At 38.6% G+C, this 21,420-nt stretch overlaps 1 protein-coding gene across 9 annotated transcripts in view; it reads right to left on the reverse strand.

Annotated features, from left to right (window-relative positions):
- The window catches only part of MCU (mitochondrial calcium uniporter), a 205,022-nt gene that overhangs the window by 150,838 nt on the left and 32,764 nt on the right, over window positions 1-21,420 (reverse strand). The window lies entirely within an intron of this gene.

Consider the following 21,420-nt stretch of genomic DNA (forward strand, 5'->3'; position numbering starts at 1 on the left):
AGCCTGCTTGGGATTCTCTCTCTCCCTCTCTCTCTCTCTGTCCCTCACCTGCTAATATGCATTCCCTCTCTCTCTCTCTCTCTCTCAAAATAAATAAACATTAGAAATAATAATAAAAATAAAATATACAAATTCACTAGTTTCTTTTTACTTTTTTAATGTGGCTACTACTATAAAGTTTTAAATTACATAGATGGCTGCATTATTTTTCCATTGAATAGTCCTACAATAAACCATGTTTTGATGTGTTTCCATAATAATTTTCATAATAACAATAGCAGGCATGAAACTGACTTAGTTACAAAGGCTTTGCAATTGCACCACAGGTGTCAAAGTGACAAAGTTATCTGTAATGAGAACAGTCCTTGTTACTGTACAGTAATTAGCACTATATTATCCTTAACAGATTTTTAAAAAGAAATAAAAACCAAAGCCAAACTCACCATATTTTTAACATGCAATGTTCCTCACTTTTTTGTTTCAAGAATTCTTAATTCTCTAAGAACTTACTGAGTATCTCCTATTTGTCTAGACACTGTACAATTTCTGAAATATCCCAAAGCAACCAACCACACACTTTTTTACTGAAATACAGTCGAAAAGTTATATTAGTTTCAGGTGTACAACATAGTGATTCAATAATTCATTACGCTACACAATGCTCACCATGGTAAGTGTGTTTACCATCTGTCACAATACAAAGTTATTGCAATATCAGTACGACTGTACTTTCCATCCCTGTGACTTACTTATTTTTCAGCTGGAAATCTGCAGCTCTTAATCCCCTTCACCTTTTTGGCCCACCTCTCTCCCCTCTGGCAACCACATCTATTTGAGTCCATTTCTTTTTTGTTTGTTTGTTTCCTTATGGAAACAACCTAAGTGTCCATTGGTAGATAAATGGATAAAGAAGAGGTGGTGTAAAAAAAAAAAAAAAAATGTGTGTATACACACACACACATATCACACAATGGGGAATATTACTCAGCCATAATAAAGATGGAATCTGGCCATTTGTGACCACAAGAAATTATGCCATGTGAAATAAGTTAGACAGAGAAAGACAGACACCATATGATATCACTTACATGCAGAATCTAAAACACAAAACAAAACACCATAGTCCCAGTCTGGGAAACCTGTATCTACAGAGGAATATAATGTGGAAGAAGAAAGCAAAACATAGGCCCTGAACATAAACTAGATGCAGCAAATAGGCAACCTGAGTTCAAACAAAAATAAACTCAAACTATTACTCCAGAATGCTTTTGCCCTACATCTGCTCCTGAACTTTCCCTTATACCTTTAGTTTCTATTTTTAGCTGCTTTGGGTCATATCTCCAGAGTTAGGCTGAAAAGGTCTAAACAGTTTCACTATTAGGTTCAGAACTCCCTTTATATTTTCAAATTTCAAATAGGCTGACTTCATGCTTAGCAACCTACCATTAAGAATTTACCAAACTTCTTGGGTGCCTGGGTGGCCCAGTTGGTTAAGCAGCCAACTTTGGCTCAGGTCATGATCTCACGGTTCGTGGGTTCGAGCCCCACATCAGTCTCGCTGCTGTCAGTCTGTCAACTCAGAGCCTGGAGCCTGCTTCAGATTCTGTGTCTCCCTCTTTCTCACTCTCCCTTCCCCTGCTCGTGCTCTGTCTCTGCCTCTCAAAAATAAATAAATGTTAAAATAAAAAAAATTTTTTTAGAGTTTACCAAACTTCTAAGTAAAAGATAATAAATCAGGCCATTCCCAATCCCCTACATAATCACTACAGCTTTTGTTATCTCAGAATTGGTATTAAAAGATTCAAATAAATTACTTTTTCCATACCCTGGACATTATTTTTTCCATACCCTGCCTACCTTACATGGTAGCAATTATAACAAATTTTGCATTGTTAAAATTTCACATGGCTACTGAAATCACAATTATAATTACAAAATAAAATGAGATCTCCAAACACACAGCAACTAATATACTCTCTGGAGGCAGTTTCAGGTATTTGAAACACTAAAGTCTTTTTTTTTTTTTTTTTTTTTAAGTTTTTATTTATGTACTTACTTTGAGAGAGACAGCGAGAGCAAGCACGAGCACGGGAGGGGCAGAAAGCGGGAGAGACAATCCCAAGTGGGCTCCATACTGTCAGCACAGAGCCTGACATAGGGCTTGATCTCACAAACCGTGAGATCATGACCTGAGCCAAAACCCAGAGTCCGATGCTTAGCTGAATGAGTCACCCAGGTGCCCCTGAAACACTCAAGTCTTACTAATACCCTAGAACAAACAGGATACCTGAAAATAAGGGACTTCAGACTTACTGCTTAGGACAGACACAGCTTCAAAAATAACTCAAATGATATATCTCTCTATAGTCTTATTTATCCACTTTAAAAGGAAGGTAATATTTATCTAGATACAGGTGACATTTATGGCTCTTTGACATTTAAAGTTAAATACAAGAACAGTGTACAATAACTTTTTTTCACAACCACAGAAAATCTTTTGGATTCTCCAGATATGTGATGTGACTTGGAGCTCCTACTCAAGTATCTTTTTTTCCTTTCAAGTCTGGCCATAATTCAAATATTCCCATGGAGGCTTTATCATTTTGAATTTTGAAAAACTACAGCAAAGCTAGTGTGGCTAGTATCAGATAGTTCTGTATTTGAACATTATAGGTAACAGTTACATCACTAGGTTCCAAGCCCTACCACATACACATAAGGTGCTCAATAAATATTTCTTGAGTGAATAAAATGAGAAGAGGGGAAATATGCACAGTGGTGTAAGACTGCAAAGAAAAACTTGATGCAAGAAAACAAAACACAGAAAGAACCAGATGGGATGCCCTACCACCAAAAACATTAAAAATACTACTCCGGGGGTGCCTAGCTGACTCAGTCAGAAGATCATACAACTCTTGATCTCAGGGTTGTGAGTTCGAGCTTCATGTCAGGTGTAGAGATTACTAAAAAAATAAACTTAAAAAAAAAAAAAAAGCTTCTTAGTATGGAAGATGCAAAAGTTCTGGAGATGGATGGTGGTAATGGTTGACATCAATGTAAATGTACCTAATGTCATCGAATTGTGAATTTAAAATGGTTAACATGTATATTTTAGAACAATAATTTTTTTTAAGTAGGCTTCACACCCAATGTGGAGCTTGAACTCACAACCCTGAAATCAAGAGTCACATGCTCCACCAACTGAGCCAGCCAGGCGCCCCTAAAAAAAATTTTTAACAGCTACTCAGCCAAGTGTGATTACAGAGTTTCACAGGAAGCCACTAAGACTATGATAGTGAGAAATTCTGGCCACGTAAAGAAACACTGGCCATGTGTGTGGTACAGTAAAAAACTTAAAGAGAAGCAAAAACGTCCTCACTGAAAAAGTTGTGCTGTAAGGATATGCTGTTTTACAAAACATCTGTTTGCCAAGTCCTTGTGACAAAATTAACATACTATGGTAGCTGTTTATATACAAAATATTAAGTACTATTTACTCCATTGGAAGGAAAACTATACTTTAGGTAAACACAGACTTTGAGTCTTTAAAAATAAACATGCTTACTTAAAAAAGAAATGAATTAAACTGTTTTGATCTAAATTGATCATAAGACTTTCAATTTTATAGTTTTTAAAAACTCATATAGACCAACCACATAAACAATTTTATAATATGAAATACTTCTTTGCAAATATTGTTACATAAAGCCAGAAGAAGAGGGTCAGGTCACTTTTTAAGGAGAGAAAATTCTATCCTACACTAAACACCCCAAAATTAAGAGAAGATATGAAATCTCAACTGGTGATATGGGGACAATTTGCTGATCCAGAGGGCTGTCTGAACATTTCTATAATAATCTCCAGCAAAACTTCAGGAATAGGTATGGCAGAAAGAAGTCTGCAGTGCAGTTCAAAGAAATTTGGTGTGTTAAGAAAGGAAAATGGGGGTGCCTGGGTGGCTCAGTCAGTTGAGCGTCCGACTTCAGCTCAGGTCATGATCTCGTGGTCCATGAGTTGGAGCCCCGCGTCGGGCTCTGTGCTGACAGCTCAGAGCCTGGAGCCTGTTTCAGATTTTGTGTCTCCTTCTCTCTCTGACCCTCCCCCATTCATGCTCTGTCTCTCTCTGTCTCAAAAACAAATAAACGTTAAAAAAAAAAAAAGAAAAGAAAAGGAAAGGAAAATGGGTTTATGACTGAGAAACCACCAGTCTTGCTATTTCATGTTCTGTCCCAAAGTTGTGACCAGTCAGTCAAAAATTCTAACATTTTCTTCCCTCACCAAACTCTCTGGATTTAAGGAGCTACTTGGCAGAATGAAGTCAGCCCACTGAACAAAGTCTACACTCAGTCTGTCACTAAGTAGGGATATCATAACACCACTAATGTTAACCATCCAAAAATCTTAAAACAAACCAACCCAAAAAACTGCTTTGGATCTAGAATAGAAAAAATGAAGCCAAAAGATACATTTATTACATAACATATACAAAAAATTATAGCATATATAAAAAATACTTTCCAGGGGCGCCTGCGTGGCTCAGTCGGTTGGGCGACCGACTTCAGCTCAGGTCACGATCTCACAGTTCATGAGTCCGAGCCCCGCGCCGGGCTCTGTGCTGACAGCTCAGAGCCTGGAGCCTACTTCAGGTTCTGTGTCTCCCCTCTCTCTACCCCACCGCTGCTCATGCTCTGTGTCTCTCTGTCTCTCAATAATAAATAAACATTAAAAAAAATGTTTAAAAATAAAATAACATAAATAAATAAATAAATAAATAATACTTCCCATATTAAAGGTGGGTTAAATAGGGATTGGGTTAAAATAATTTTCTTTTCTTTTCTTTTTTTTATTTTATTGGAGAGAGAGAGAGAGCGAGCAAGCAGGGGAGTGGGGCAGAGGAGAGAGGGAAAAAGAGAGAGAATCTTAAGCAGACTCCACACTCAGTGCAAAGCCCTACTCAGGACTTGGTACCGCAACCCTGGGATCAAGACCTGAGCCAAAATAGAGAGTCAGATGCTCAACTGACTGAGCCACCCAGGCACCCCAAAATAATTTTCAAGTATCAAAAGAAACAAAATATATAAATATATAACACTGTCAAGGGGGAGAAATGAAAACGATGAGTTACAGCATAACCTACAAAACACAAATGCCTGGGACGCCTGGGTGGCTCAGTTGGTTGAGTGTCGAACTCTTGATTTCAGCTTAGGTCATGATCCCAGGGTTGTGGATCGAGCCCTGTGTCAGACTCTGCCCTGAGTGTGGAGCCTGCTTAAGATTCTCATTTTCTCTCCCTTTGCTCCTCTCCCTTGCTCACTCTTTCTCTCTCTCTACCCCACCCCCCCTCTCAAATTAAAACAAAACAAAACAAACAACAACAACAAAACCAAATGGCTGGATTACTGGAAAGAGCTGCAGAGTTTAATTATACTGTAGAACAGTACCATGTTCAGCTTTTCAGAATCAGCTGTCACCACGCATCAAAAGAACTTCAAACAGAAGTAAAACAAAGAACATAAAAAGAAGTAAAGAAGTAAAACATAGAACAAAGGTCATTTTCAAGCCTAATTAATTGTCTCAAATTCTATCATGCACATACCAAATCTTCCATGATTTCTTCGTAGCTACTCTTCCATGAAGAACATCCAATAATACCACCCCTCTAGGTGATAATGCAAAATGAATTTTTTTTATGACTTGAGCCAAAATCAAGAGTCAGATGCTCTACCAAATGAGCCACCCAGATGCCCCTGCAAAATGAATTTTTATTTTTTTTAAAGTTTCTTTCATTTGCTTCTAAGTTCATAGTATGGTAATTTACATCATAAAGCTTACACCATAAACAAAAAGTGCTTTCAATGATTAGAACAATGCCTGATAACACAGTTGGTACTCAGTATTAAGTATCTGCTGAATGAATAAAGGAATTATAGTTAAGGAATTATAATTAATTATAGTTAAGTTTATCATCTCCCCCTCATAAAATGCTTGTATTACAGTGGCTCTAGAATCCTTTCTGTAGCCTGCTAATCACTAGACAAAGCCATAAATACAACGTGTTGTCCAAATGGCACACTCCCTCTCTGCCTCCCTTGCCACCTCCAACATACATACCCATTTGATCCCCAAACCAAATTTAAGGTACTTGTTTCCCTCCCTTTCCCTGACTTCCTGCCTTGAATAAAATACTCAGTAGAATTTATAGCTTTGCACTAACTAAAAATCAGCTCAGAAGTTGCCCCAAGAGCACATGGAAGTATATCTAACTACATCTAACTACATCTTCAAGAGAAAGACCTTTCCTAACTTGTGTTCTGTGGTGCTCTCTTTCTTCACCCGTGGGTAAAAATAAAACCCTACAATTTATCCATAGTCCAAGTCCTGCCCATGGGCAACATATTCTTTTGAAATTAATGGCTCTTAAAAAAAATAATGCCTCTTCATTATTAGACATAGCCATATGTGTGGAAGTTGGGCAAAATGCACATCTGATTTACCTTTCACTATGTCCTATGTGAACTTTACTAGGTCCAGTTCTCACCCAGTCACCCTGGTCAATGAACAGGCAAGCACTTAATGAACCCATGAAAACCAGGATTATTAGTTTATAAACAAAAACATTAACCAGTGGTGACCAATAGGTTGCCACTGAAAGAACCGTATTATTTACCATGAGCATTATTTACTTAACCAAAGACCTAGAAATCTACAATATGACTGAAATGTATATAAAAGAGCTGAGAATCTCTGAGGAAAAAACACTGTCAGGTAATACAACCAAGTATAAATAAAATAAAACTGCAAGTCTGAAGAACCCCTATGATGACAAAGATGGGTAGAGTACACAGAAAAAATAGGAACAAGGGGAATCTAAAAGACTTATCCAATAAAAGCTTAAGATACAAATAATCTGCAAGCCACAGTCAACTTGGAAGCATGGCACAGGCAATGCCAACAGCAGTGACACTGGCCACAGGGGACATGAATACCCCCTCTCACGGTACAGATGCCTCTTCGTACATCTTCCGCTTTCAAAACACCTTCCACTTTCAAAAGAAGACTGTTTCTATATGTTTATCCTTCACAGTGAATGTCTTTAAAATCACAGGGGCATATTTTTGACACAATTTACTTATGCCTATTGAAACCTATATTTAGTCATGGTCAATTAAATGCTACTTTCCCCAAAGTTCAATTAATTACTAAACTCATTAACTGTTGTATCTGAAAGGGGAAAAGATTCTTAACTGTGTTTACAATTAAATATATGAATAAGTGCATTAATATTTTATTAACAACTATTGAAGTATGTTGCAATAGCCTACATGATGCCAAATATAGCTAGAATCTTTTTCTACATCCACTAAGTCCTTGCCTATTAGATCTAGAAGCCCTTCTCTAGGAACCATGCTGTCATCTCCCCACTGACACAACGGGATTAAAGGATCTGTCCTGACAGTTCATTTAAGAGATACAACCACACCTAACAGCGCATGCTGGCTGCCCAGCAAAGGAGCAAATGACTCATGGTACCTGTTGGTTTGAACTCACCCTTGTATTACACTAGCTTTAATGACCTCACTGGAGTTGAGTAACACGTAAAATAAACAAGTAACACGTAAAGAAAACAAGTAACACGTAAAATAAAGATATAGAAGTCAGAAGTCAGAGAGAAACGCAGAACTAAAAATCACAATTTTGAAGCTTGGTTATTCAAGAAATTCCAAAACAAAAAACAAAACAAAACAAAACAAAACAAAAAACTCCTGATAAATAAGAAGTTTTGTTTTGGGAAAACCATTCCTTTGGTGGGGAAGAGTGTTGGGAACCATTCCTAATCGGATATTCTGTCATTTTACTGTTACGATCAGCCACAAACTATGGAGTTTCCTATTTTGCGGTAATGAAAGAGGAAGCCTCATACTAGAAGGGAAAGATCATGATGAAAAAACTCTTCCAGGTGGCCACAGAACAGTAAGCAAGAGAGTTATTATTGATATACAGCAAAGTGAAAAAACACTGACAGTATCAAAGCAGAGTAACAGTAAAAGTCTTCGCTGGCTAACTTCATATAATAAACCCACTTTAAGGAGAAAGGAGCTGAACAACCACATAACCCCAAGCCCTACACCCACAAAAAGACAACAGGAACATAAGAGGTTGGCTTTCTATAAGGGCACCTGGGTGGCTCAGCTGGTTAAGTGTCCAACTCTTGGTTCTGGCTCAGGTCACGATCTCACAGTTCGTGTGTTCAAGCCCCGCATTTAGCTCTGTGCTGGCAGTGCGGAGCCTGCTTGGATTCTCTCTCTCCCTCTCTCTCTGCCCCTCTGCTGTTCTCTCTCTCTCTCTCTCTCTCTCTTTCAAAAGAAACATATATATATATATATATATATATATATATATATAAAAAGAAGAAGTTGGCTTTCCTTAAAATGGAAAACTCTTCTCTATTTCATAAACAGAGAAGCTTGGAGGATTGCTGCAAGGAAGGCTATTAAAATGCTACATTCACCTAGAACTGCAATTCTCCTTAGTTAAAATTCAACACACACACACACACACACACACACAGTCTAACTTTAATCACTTTTCCAGTTCCCAACACTTAGACTTTTTAAAAAAATCCTATTTGAAACATACAATTTAATAAGAATCAAATTATTCGAAGCATAATTCCAAATGTTATTTTAAAAGTGTATGAAAGGGAATGGTCTACCTCAATTCTGAATATAAACTTCACTGCAGTGCATACCGGACATTCCACCCTTCTCTTTTGTGGCAATTAGTTGACTACTCACTGGTACTCAAAAAGGTTTTAAGGTAAAGTACACCTCAATACTCCAACTTATAGTTCCTACTTCAGTAATTTCATTATAATGTCTTGTGCATCTAACCACATGCAGCACATCACTGTAACATGTAATGCAAACCTAAGGGTAAGTATACACATTGCTTACCTTCTTCTTTTTTTAAAAATTTTTTTAATGTTTATTTTTGAGGTATAGAGAGAAACAGAGCACAAGTGGGGGAAGGGCAGAGAGAAAGGGAGACACAAAATCTGAAGCATGCTCCAGGCTCTGGGCTGTCAACACAGAGCCCGACGTGGGGCTCAAACCCACAAACTGTGAGATCACGACATGAGCTGAACTTGGACGCTTAACGGAATGAGCCACCCAGGCGCCCCTACATAGCACTTACTTTCTAATACTAAACACACTTTTGGCTCTAGCTGAATACAAAACTGAAACCCAAGGGACAGTTGGGAACCGGGAGCCTGCTTTGGATTCTGTGTCTCCCTCTCTCTCTGCCCCTCCCCCACTTGTGTGCCCATGTACTCTCTCACTTTCTCTCTCAAAAGTAAATAAACATTAAAAAACAAAAAACAAAGATGAAACACAAGAGCTGGAGCCTTAAAAAATGAATAGCACTTTGGCCAGTAGAAAGGGTCAGGAGGATACCTCGCAAAAGCAGTGAACAAAGAACCATAAGGCATGTCTCAGGAAACTAGCCCAGCAAAAAGCCTAGGTTGCAAAAAGATAGGAGGAAAAAGGAAGAACCTGGAAGAATAGACTGGGTGCAAACCATAAAGGACTTTTAATCCCAAAATATAGGGATTTTAAGCTTTATTCTCCAGGCAACAGGCAGCAAAGGATTTTAAGCAAAAGAATGACCACTAAAAACCATGTGCCAAATACAGAATTTCCACAGATAAGAAATTCTAAGTTTCACATAACATTTCCTTATGTTATTTATAACCCTTAACTATTGAAAGATGAGGCTAGGATGTCAACATCATGGTTATCAGTACTCAGCATTTCCTTTTTCAAGATAATTAAGAATCCACATTTCCTTGCTTAGCATAAGCTTTCTAAAAAGGCTTTGTCTTTTTTGCCCCATTTTATCTAAAACAAACAGCACAAACCAGAGGAAAAAGTAGTCTTTTCTATGGTTGCTCAATCCAAAAGCTAAACCCGGCATGTAGGGTACACATTACTATGGAAGACTGAATCTACCCCTCACTCCACGAGGCTATTTTTGATTTGTTGGTCGTGTAACTAAGGAGGGATGAGTGGGAGGAATTTCTCAGTGCCCCCAGGGTACTTATTCATATAACTTCATGCCAATTCCACTTCTATCTTCCTCAAATAAACTTTCTGATTACTGTAATTATAAGCTTTATTCCATCACCAGAACTAGAAAGCTTTTCCAGTGGTTTTTATTTGTAGTGATGTTAACTCTGTCCCCAGTTCCAGTGGAGGCTTTCTCATTGTTTTAAGTCATTACAGGATTTCTCCAGCAGCACTAACTCCTAGAAGCCTGCAAGTCCAACTACTAAAGTAACAACTGTACCTAAAGATAACCGCTGTCCCTGCCACCACTCATCACTACTCCTATGCCCACTGAGAGTCAGAGAATGAGGTTGCCAGGGATGCAATCAACAGCTTGCTGCACCTGTACATAGGGACAGCCCACTCCTGAAATTCAGGTCCAAAAAAAGGGGAAACACTGACAACTTTCCTCCTAAGGAATTCACATGGGGCAGCTTTCCATATCCTCTCAAGTTCTAAAATAGCAATCTCTCACAATTAGGTTATGTGCCCTTTGAGGTCTAAGGCCAAGGCCTAGCAATGTGAGACTTTTACATGGAAGGTTGGTTCTTTTTTTTTTTTTTTTTTAAGTAAGTATTGCTTGAGTTGAGGTTTCTGCACATCTGTTTTATCACTTACGTTTCTATACTGCTCTAACAGAAAGTTCCTGCTATTACATTAGTGATCAGTCTTAATTTGTGCTCTTACCTCCAAGACACAGTTCCACCTTAAGACCTCCGAGAGTGCAAACTCATGACTGAAGAGTATGAACTACACCACTTCTATGGTACCAACAGAAGAATTTCTGAAGTTTGGAGAAAGCGAGTTAGGAGTTATTTTCAAGAAAAACGTGTGTGCCCACTTAGAGTATAATCCACAAGTCATCATATGACCTACACGCTTGACTAACGAGACTAAGAAGCTTTGAGTGACACTGCAGCAAATATAAACAAGTTCTCGTAGAAACCTATTATAAACACCGAGAGCAACCAGTCTGGGACGGCTCTTTGACCACGTGCCAACAGAACCATTTCTCCCCACACTACTGTCTGAAATATTGAATAGCTTCATGTCGACATCAAGCAATAATATCCAAGATTGTCCACCATTTACACTGGTGGGCACTACCAAGCTAAGGCAAAGGAAGGATAGTAATAAAACTCTTCAATGACAAGTGTTACAGATTTTAAAAGTAGATGAGAGAACTATAGCATTTAAATCATTAGAACCCGAAGCTAAAATTCACTGATTGATTAACAATGGGGCGAGTAGGTCTGGCTCAGAATTTTTGTTTACAACCTGTTTACTCATGCAGCTTAGCAACATTTCTCCTGAACATCTCCAGGAAGCAAATGTTGGCTATAATCTTTCTTTCCCAACAAGCATAAAGGGCCAACCGTTGTCTCTGGGGGATAAAATAAAACCATCTGAGGGAAAACAAAAAATGTCTGGGTTAGAAGGAAATATTTTCCTAAGAGAATGCAACAATTTTTTCCGCTCTCACTTCCTTGTAGAACTGAGAGTCTTTGTGAGTACAGGGGTACTAACTAGGCAGCAGTACTTAATGTGGGGGGGGGGGGGGGAAAATGAATCAGAGAAATTAGTCAGAATCTTACTTTTTAGTTATCTCATAATCCAAACCTGGGACTGGAGGTAAATCTGAGGATGTAGAATAATCTGACAAAGCCCAACTAAATTTCATTGTCACCATCCAGAGAACTACTAAAAGGAATATAGGCAAATATTAAGCAAAGCACTCTTCCAAAAGCACAAGATATTCATATATCCAACCTCCATTTGTATACACATCTTTCAATACATGCAAAGGGCTATAAACACAAAAAATGTTTATATTAATTCACTGTTATTTTTTAATTTTCTAGAATTAAAGTATTAAACTATGTTGATATGCAAAACAAGAATATTTCTTTACCCCTTTGCCCCCCCCCCCACTTTTTTTAAATAGAGCAGTATGTACTCAATGTAAAAACTAAAATTAAACACAGATATACATGACATGGAATGTGACAGTCCCCTGCAATCTCATCCTTCAGGGACAACCACTGTCAACAGTTTAGACCCCAGTGGTCTACAATGCTCTATAATTACCAAACCTCAGGGCTGAAGAGCTACAAAGATAATAGGTATAACAGAGCATCTTCTCCATCCCCACTCTCCTAAAAGTACTAAAACACTTTTTACAATGTCCCTGCCAAATGTTTCGCCAGACTCGACTTGAACAAATCCTTAGACTAGGACGTGACTACCTGAGTGGCTATTGTCTTGCTGTCAGATCATCCCAGTTTCTGTCTTGAATATATCTGTTTTTAAATGTGCACCCATAAAATCAGGTACCCAGAAATGAACACAGTAGTCTGAAACAATCATAGTACTTATTCTGGACACTATGCTTCTATTAACAGAGCCCAAATTACACTGTGGACTCACATTGAACATGCACCACCACTCCACTCCCACCCCCAGTATTTTTCATGTTATCTACTGTTAAACTACATCACAATCATCTACAGTAACACTTTTTAAATTTTTTTTAATGTTTATTTATTTCTGAGACAGAGAGCATGAGTGGGGGAGGGGCAGAGAGAGAGGGAAACACAGAATCCGAAGCAGGCTCCAGGCTCCGAGCTGTCAGCACAGAGCCCGACGCAGGGCTCAAACTCAAAAACCATGAGATCATGACCTGAGCCGAAGTCAGTCACTCAACTGACTGAGCCACCCAGGTGCCCCAGTAACACTTATATTTAGAATCATATGTAGAACTTTGTGCTTATCAGTATTCAATAAAGCTTGATTGGTTTAGTCCATTTCAGTCTAAAATAACTATTTCCAATCTCTGTTCTGAAAAAATAGCACATTAACTATACAACTTATCATTGCCAGCTTCAAGTCATGTATGGATTTGCAAAGCAAATCATCGATATTTCATCCACGTTATTAATAAAAATGTTGCGTGCTGAAATATGACTCAACTTATAAAAAGAACTGAAATTCTGAGATATGCTACAACATGGATGGACCTTGAGAACACCTTGCTCAGTGAAATAAGCCAAACACAGAAGAACAAATATTGTATGATTACTCTTATGTGAGGCACCTAGAATAGAAAAATTCATAGAGACAGAAGGAAGACTAGAGGTTACTAAGGGCTGCGAGGAGAGAAAGTTATTGTTTAACTGGCACAGAGTATTTTGGGAGATGATGAAAATATTTTAGGTATAGCAGTAATGGGTTAGTGGTGATGGCTACACAACACTGTGAATATATTTAATGCTACTGAATTATATACTTACAAATGGTTCAAATAAATACTATGTTATGTTTATCTTACCACAATAAAGAAAAAAGGAATGAATTATTGATACATGCTGACAGAAAAGAAGCCAATTTCAAAAGGTTACATACCTACTATAGGACTCCATTCATTTAACATTACTGAAATGACAAACCTATAGAAATGGAGAACAGATTAGTTGTTGCCAGTGGTTAGAGACTGGGGAGAGAAAAGATGAATGTAGTTGTAAGAGGACAAGAAGGATCCCTGTGGTAACAGACTTGTTCTGTATCTTGACTGTGGTGTTGGAGACAGAAGCCAACACATGTAACAAAATTGCACAGAATGAAATACACACACACACACACACACACACACACACACACACAATCAATCAATCAATCAATCAATGAGCAGAAGTAAAACCGAGAAAATCTAATACAATCTGTAGGAGCACCTGGCTGCTTCAGTTAGTAGAGCATGCGGCTCTTGACCTCTGGGGTAGTAAGTTCAAGCCTCATGTTGGGTGTAGAGATATACTTAAATATACCAGAACTTTTTTTTTATGTGAATTTTATCAATGTCAATATCCTGTGATAGTGTCCTATAGTTTCACAAAATGTTACCAATGGCTAAAGGGCACACTGGATCTTACTGCATTATTTCTTTCAATTGCATGTGAGTCTACACAATTACCTCAAAATTAAAAGTTTAATTAAAAAAAATTTTTTTAATGCTAAACAAAAGATGGCAAAGCATAGTGTCTGCCTATTACTATCATTTTCCCACTGTCTCCTGTTAATGTGTCACTCTATCCCACCATTAAACATGCATTCTTTTTATTTGAATTCTATAGTTATTTACCTAGCTCTAAGTCCATTTTAATTGGGAGATGTAAAATCCTCATTTCCCCTCCACCTGTTTGCAAGGAAATTATTTTAAGCCTAGTTAAATATCCAGTACTTTAAATTTTTTCAAAAATATCTTAGTAACTATTTATACACTCAAAGCACAGCGCTGTCCAAAACTTCCAACAGAATTATGTAAGCTACATATATAAAGTTTATTTATTTAGAGAGAGAGAGAGAGAGAGGGAGCAAATGCACATGTGAACAAATGGGGGAGGGGCAGGAAGAGAGGGAGAGAGAGAATCCCAAGCAGGCTCCATACCGTCAACTCTAGGCTCGAACTCACAAACTGTGAGAGATCATGACCTGAGCCAAGATCAAGAGTTGGACACTTAACTGACTGAGTCACTAAGGTGCCCCCATATATGTAATTTTAAATAGTCAAGTAGCCACATTAATAAACAATTTTTAAAGGTAAAATTAATTTTAATAACATATTTTTATTTAACACAACATGTCCAAAATATTATTTCAACAGGTAAATAATCTGACATGTAATTTATGATGAGGAGAACAAGGCAAGAGAATGGTAGCTAAAATTAAATCTCCTTATGACCTGCAGCTCACTGATAAATCCCTAAGGCGTGCAGAGTGTGACTTTACTTAAGGAACGAACCATGGCTGCCTTAATGTTGGTGTTTCATTAAAGACTAAAAGCAACCTCATCTGCACAAATAGCCAGATCTTCAAGGTCCAGCAGACTCTACTTTCAACAAACAGAAATTGCTTAGAAACTTATGTTATGTCTGCCCCCTTCCCTCCACAAACCTGAAGTATACAACCAGTCACTCCTCACAATCTCAGTACAGCTGTTTCTGCCCCTGGGTCCTGTCCCTGTGCTATAATAAAAGTACCTTTTTACCCACAGAATGTCTCAAGAACTTTTCCTTGATCATTGCACTCAGTGGCCTCCCATCGTTCACAGTTCCAGGGCATGTCGATTTGAACTAGGCACATTTCAGGTCACCTGTGGCTAGTGGCTACTATATGAGCACGGATACAGCATTTCACTCAACTCCTACTATCACATCTTATTTAGAAAAAGGTTTACAATGTTTAAAACCCTCTTTGAGGGGCGCCTGGGTGGCTCAGTCGGTTACGCGTCCGACTTCGGCTCAGGTCATGATCTCACGGTTCGTGGGTTCGAGCCTTGCGTCGGGCTCTGTGGTGACAGCTCAGAGCCTGGAGCCTGTTTCAGATTCTGTGTCTCCCTCTCTCTCTGCCCCTCCCCCACTCACGCTCTGTCTCTCTCTGTCTCAAAAATAAATAAACATTAAAAAAAATGAATCATCTATTCTTGAATCCTGCCTATATCATTGGTCTTTCTTTCAACTACAAATGTACTTTCTCCTCTTTTTCACAAGACCCATCTTCAATTTGCCAGTCCTGTACTTCTCTTGTTTTCTAAGGTTTCTCAAAGACCACAAATAATCTCATATATACAAAAAGTTCTGAGTACCACGTACTTTTTTTTTTTCTGGGATAATTCTATGCTCCCTTGTAGGTTCTTCTCCTTCCCAGACTTAGACTATCCTTTATTGGTGTCATTTTTCATCCTTCAAGTCAAAAGAGGTTCTTCACTGGAAATGTGAACAGGAGGCAAGCTGTGCTTTCATTGCCATCTGTTTTATCACCATTAAATAAGAGTAGCAAGCCTATCCTTACCTATTCCCATCAGTCCACAGTTTTAAAATATGTTTTTGTTGTCTTAGTAACTTTAGAAGCCTCATCACACTTTTTAAAAACTTTTTTGAATGTTTATTTTTGAAAGAGAAAGAGAGACCGACTGTGAGTGGGGGAGGGGCAGCGTGAGAGGAAGACACAGAATCCGAAGCAGGCTCCAGGCTCTGAGCTGTCAGCACAGAGCTGATGCAGGGCTCAAACTCACCAACTGTGAGACCATGACCTGAGCCGAAGTCAGACACTTAACCTACTGAGCCACCCAGGCTCCCCAAAGCCTCATCTCATTTTAAGCTCATTCTGCTAATACTCCAAGGTCACTCTTGAGTATATACCTTCCTCACTGGCCTTCTGTAAATGTCTGTTTTAGATCTGAGTAAAGCAAAGAATCTCTTTTGCAGCATGCATCGGTCTTTAAAGGACCCTCCTCTGGTTCTTACTCATAATTTCCAATTAACATTGTCACCATGTGCTTTTAAGGGTTTTCTTTCCTTCTTGAACCACATTCCCACAGTAAGTCTCTATTCACAGATAACCATTTCTTTTTAAATTTTTTAAATGTAACTTCCAAAGTAATTTCTAAATTTTCTTCAACAAGCATATTTTACCATTATAATAAAAAATTAAGGGGTGCCTGCGTGGCTCAGTGGGTGAAGCATCTGCCTCACGATTTCAGCTCTAGTCATGATCTCATGGTTTGTGAGTTCAAGCCCGAGCTGACGGTGCAGAACCTGCTTGGAATTCTCTCTCTGCACCCCCGCTTTCTCTTTCAAAATAAATTTTTAAAAATAAACTTAAAAATGTTCTTAAGTTTAAAAAATAGGTCCCAGGTTGCTTTATTTACCTTCTGTGAAATTACATTTTCAGAAAGGCTTGTCAATATTGAGTAGATGCTCCAATTTAAGCTAAATGAGACTATTTAAATTCACCTTTCACCCAATATATATATATTATATATATGTATATATATATATACACACAAATATATATATATACATATGTGTGTGTGTATGTGTGTGCGTGTGTGTGTATATATATATATATTTGAAACATATATTATTTCACCAGGTAAAATTGACTGAGTGCCTATGAAGCACTAGCCTATATATACTTTTCATACATTATCTCATTTTATCTTTTAAGTTGATTTATTTTGAGAGAGAGAGATGCCGGAGGGACAGAAAGAGAGGGAGAGAGAATCCCAAGCAAGCTCCACACTGTCAGCACAGAGCCCAGTGCAGAGCTCGAACTCACAAACTGTGAGATCATGACCTGAGCCAAAACCAAAAGTTGGACACTTAACCAACTGAGCCACCCAGACACATCAATTTCATTTTATCTTCACCACAATCTTTCAAGGTAGACTTTATCCATCTCATTTTAAAGATGAGAAGACTGATGTTTCAAGAGATTAAGGTGGGGGTGCCTGGGTGGCTCAGTCGGTTAAGCATCTGACTTCAGCTCAGGCATGATCTCACAGTCTGTGAGTTCAAGCCTCACATTGGGCTCTGAGCTGACAGCTCAGAACCTGGAGCCTGCTTCTGATTCTGTGTGTGTGTGTGTGTGTGTGTGTGTGTGTGTGTGTGTGTGTGCGCGCGCGCTCTTTGTCTCTCTGCCCCTCCCCCGCTCATGCTCTCTCTCTGTCTCAAAAATAAATTTAAAAAAAGAGAGAGAGAGAGATTAAGGTGGTTTGTTCAAGGTCACCCAAGGAGGAAACGGTACATTTTGAAACCTAGTCTGGCACCAAAGCCTGTGCTCTTTTCAACTCTTCTACCTTTCTCTCAGCACTCCTTATAGATTCTATTTTAGTTTTCCATTTAATATCAATAAATATAAAATTAATAAAGAGTATAAATGCTCTTACCAAAAGATTACATCCATATTAAACCCACTAAATGTAAGGAAAAAAATCAAAAGAGCAATTTGGTCTCATGGAAGCTCCCTCCTATAATTTAATCAAGCTAAGAATATATTTAACAGTAGCCTTCATTTGACTACAAAACATGGCACATATGACAGCTACGTAAACCATTCTCACGATCCAGTTAAACCAGTTATGAATTCTTTGAATGCCCAAATTCCTTTTGAGGGAGGGTAAAACAAATATATAATCTAAATGTTATGTGCAAAACCTTGCAATACTAGGTACAAATATTTCTTAAAACCTGGTGAGAGAGAGGGCTTAAGGAGTGTTCCAGAAGCCAACAGCCTTTGTTCGACACATTTAGTAGCTGTGGTTTTCCTGCTCAATCAGATTTTCATAGGAATTAAAGGGATTTAATTCCATTTACCAGATCCTATCACATTTGATCTATATTAGTAGCCCTTTGCAATTTCTTCCACTTATCTGTCTTCATACATCAACAACTTCCATTTCAATTTTTTAACAACATGACTTTTACTCCCTTTATGACCAATACTTAAAAAAACTAAAGAATACTGAAAAGGGCACATGACTGCCTTCTTTGGAAAAAAAACTCTCTGAGGGGTGCCTGGGTGGCTCAGTCAGTTAAGCGTCCGACTTCGGCTCAGGTCATGATCTCACAGTTTGTGAGTTCGAGCCCATGTCGGACTCTGTGCTGACAGCTCAGAGCCTGGAGCCTGCTTCGGATTCTGTGTCTCCCTCTCTCTGCCCCTTCCCTGCTTGTTCTCTCTCTCTCTTTCTCTCTCTCTCTCTCTCTCTCTCTCTCTCAAGAATAAACATTAAAAAAAAGACTCTGAGTTATCAATTTGAAAAATGAATGAATGATAGATTCATAATGAAATAAAGAAAAGCTTAAAAAAGATGCCTCAACTCTTACAACTCAACAGAAAGACAACCTGATTTAAAATGGGCTAAGGATTTGAATAGGCATTTCTCCAAAGAAGATATACAAATGACTAATAAGCACATCAAAGTATGTTTGACATCATTAGTCATTAGGAAATGCAGATTAAAACCACAATGAGTTACCACTTCACACCCACTAGGATGGCTACAATAAAAAAGACAATAACAAGTATTGGTGAGGAGCAAGGAAACTATAACCTTCATTCATTACTGATAGGATTGTCTTTTTTAAAAATGTTTGTTTATATATTAGAGAGAGAGAGAGAGAGAGAGAGAGAGAGAAAGCAAGGGAGGGGCAGAGAGAGAGAGAGAGGACGGGAAGGAGAGGGAAGAAGTAAGGGAGGGGCAGAGAGAGAGAGAGAGAGAGAGAGAGAGAGAGGAAGTAAGGGAGGGGCAGAGAGAGAGAGAGAATCCCAAGCAGGCTCAACGTTGTCAGTGCAGAACCCCATGTGGGGCTCAATCTCACGACTGCCAGATCATGACCTGAGCCACCCAGGCACCCCAAGTGGTGCACTTTAAAAAATAGTTTAGCAGCCAGACATTTAACCCACGGAGCCACCCAGGCGCCCCACATTCCTGTGGTTTTGAGATGGCAGCCAGTAGCAATTCGATTTGCAGGCTTCTCTGAACTCATGAAGTAGAAGAATGAAGGCTCTCTTATCCAGGGCCTTTTCCTTCAGGTTGAGGGGGCCAATGTGCCCATCCCAGAATCAATTTACTGCTACCAGAGGAATTCCGTGTATAGACTGGCTTAAACTGGGGCTCCTGAACCAACCACCAGCAAGGGGAATGGAATTATGATTGGCTTAGACCAATGGCTTTTTAACTCTTTCAACTGCAAGCCGTGTTAAGAAATATATTTTACATCAAGACTCATAAACGTACGTAGACACATATTCAGACAAGCTAACAAATATTCTGTGAAACAATAGTCTTACTATACACAATGCACTCTGATATTTTCTTATATTACATTTAGTATTTTTTAAGTTGGTTGCCACTCTACTAAGTTGATTTTCTGACCCTTTAATAGGTCATGTTTGGCCATTTCAAAACCACTGGCTGAGGCTAATCATAGCTCACACATGAGGCAAGTGTCAAATTCAGAAGCCATACTACAGCTGCACAATAGGGAAAAGGTGAAATAGTTACTGCGGCCTCAGCCGTTAACATCCATTAATATCACCCACAGTGCACTTTCACATTTTCTTATATGATCTTACTAAAGTAGTATCGGAAATGTCCATTGGATATACACATAAGGGAAAGAGGTTTTGTCTTCTCATTTTCAAACTATGTTAAAAGTCCCTGCACATGTAGGATAATCATATTTAGAAACTGTTCAAATGGATGTAATCTCTGCAGAGCACCTACAAGTATGGTCATCAGTTACCATTAGAAAGGACAAATAGGATGAGTTTTAAAAGAAAGCCAAAAAGCTAGAGTTGGAGCAGCGGTTCTCAACCAGGGATGTTTGGCAATGTCTAAAGATATTTTTTTTTGTTATCACAAATGGGGAGGGGTGCCACTAAACATGTTACAATGCACAGGACAGTCCCCCTTTCACAAAGAATCATCTTACAAAGTATCAGTCGTGCCAAGGTTGAGAAACTCTGCATAGATTACCACGTATAGTCACATTAGTCCATCTAAAGTCCAAACACCCCTGTGCAGTAGGAGCATATTAGACACATAAGGACTATCTGTTCCAGTTTGAATAGGAAGTGGAAAATGTAAAAGAGAGTGAGCATAAAGCAGAGTTTACTTGATTCAGAGTAGCAATTGTTCTGCATTCCAAGGCAAATTTATCTCATTTATTTGTGGAGTTGATTTCTAAAAAAAGACTAGAAAACAGTTTTCTATCACTTCATTATATAATGCAATTCTTTAATAGGAAAGATCTATCAATGCAGACTTGAGGCTGGAGTCTTTTGTTATTCTGAAGCAGTCCCAAGAGCTAGTGCAATACAAATCATCATAACCGCACAAAACATGGTTCCTGTACATCAAGGTAAGAGGAATAAAGAAGGATTTCTTTCAAGGCTCGCTAGATTGAGGCACTGGAATGAAAACAGAAGGCTTTATCCCACTACTCACTGGACATGCAGAGATATTTCTTATCTTTGCTAGAAACCTCACACTCTTCTCCTCCTAAACAGTATACAAATAATTTTAGTCACTCCATAATATCCAAGAGCTCGTGGGTTTAATAACACAGAAATATCCTCCTTTTCTCCACACCTATAATTACATCCCTACTCTCAACAGGACATCTCAGGGGAAGAAAAAGTAAGATGAGTGTCTTCACACTTCTGGTAAAACAAAACAAAACAAAACAAAAATATCCTCTCCTTTACAATCTCATCTACGCTCCTTCTCACTCACCACACTACAGCAACATCAGCCATCCTGCTGTTCCTCCAACAGGCCAAACTCATTCACCATCCTGTGCCTCAGACCCCCATCCCAATTCCAAACCACGGCCTTTGACTGGTCCACCCTACTAAAATATTCCCCACCCTTAATGTTACATGGATTTCTCCTTGTCATTTAGGGCCGAGCTTAAGTTTCTTGACCTCAGAGTGGCTTTCTCTGACTACTCAAATCCAAATTAACCCTGCAATC

This window comes from Panthera onca, chromosome D2 (assembly GCF_046562875.1).
Source record: "Panthera onca isolate mPanOnc1 chromosome D2, mPanOnc1 haplotype 2, whole genome shotgun sequence".
NCBI lineage: Eukaryota > Metazoa > Chordata > Mammalia > Carnivora > Felidae > Panthera > Panthera onca.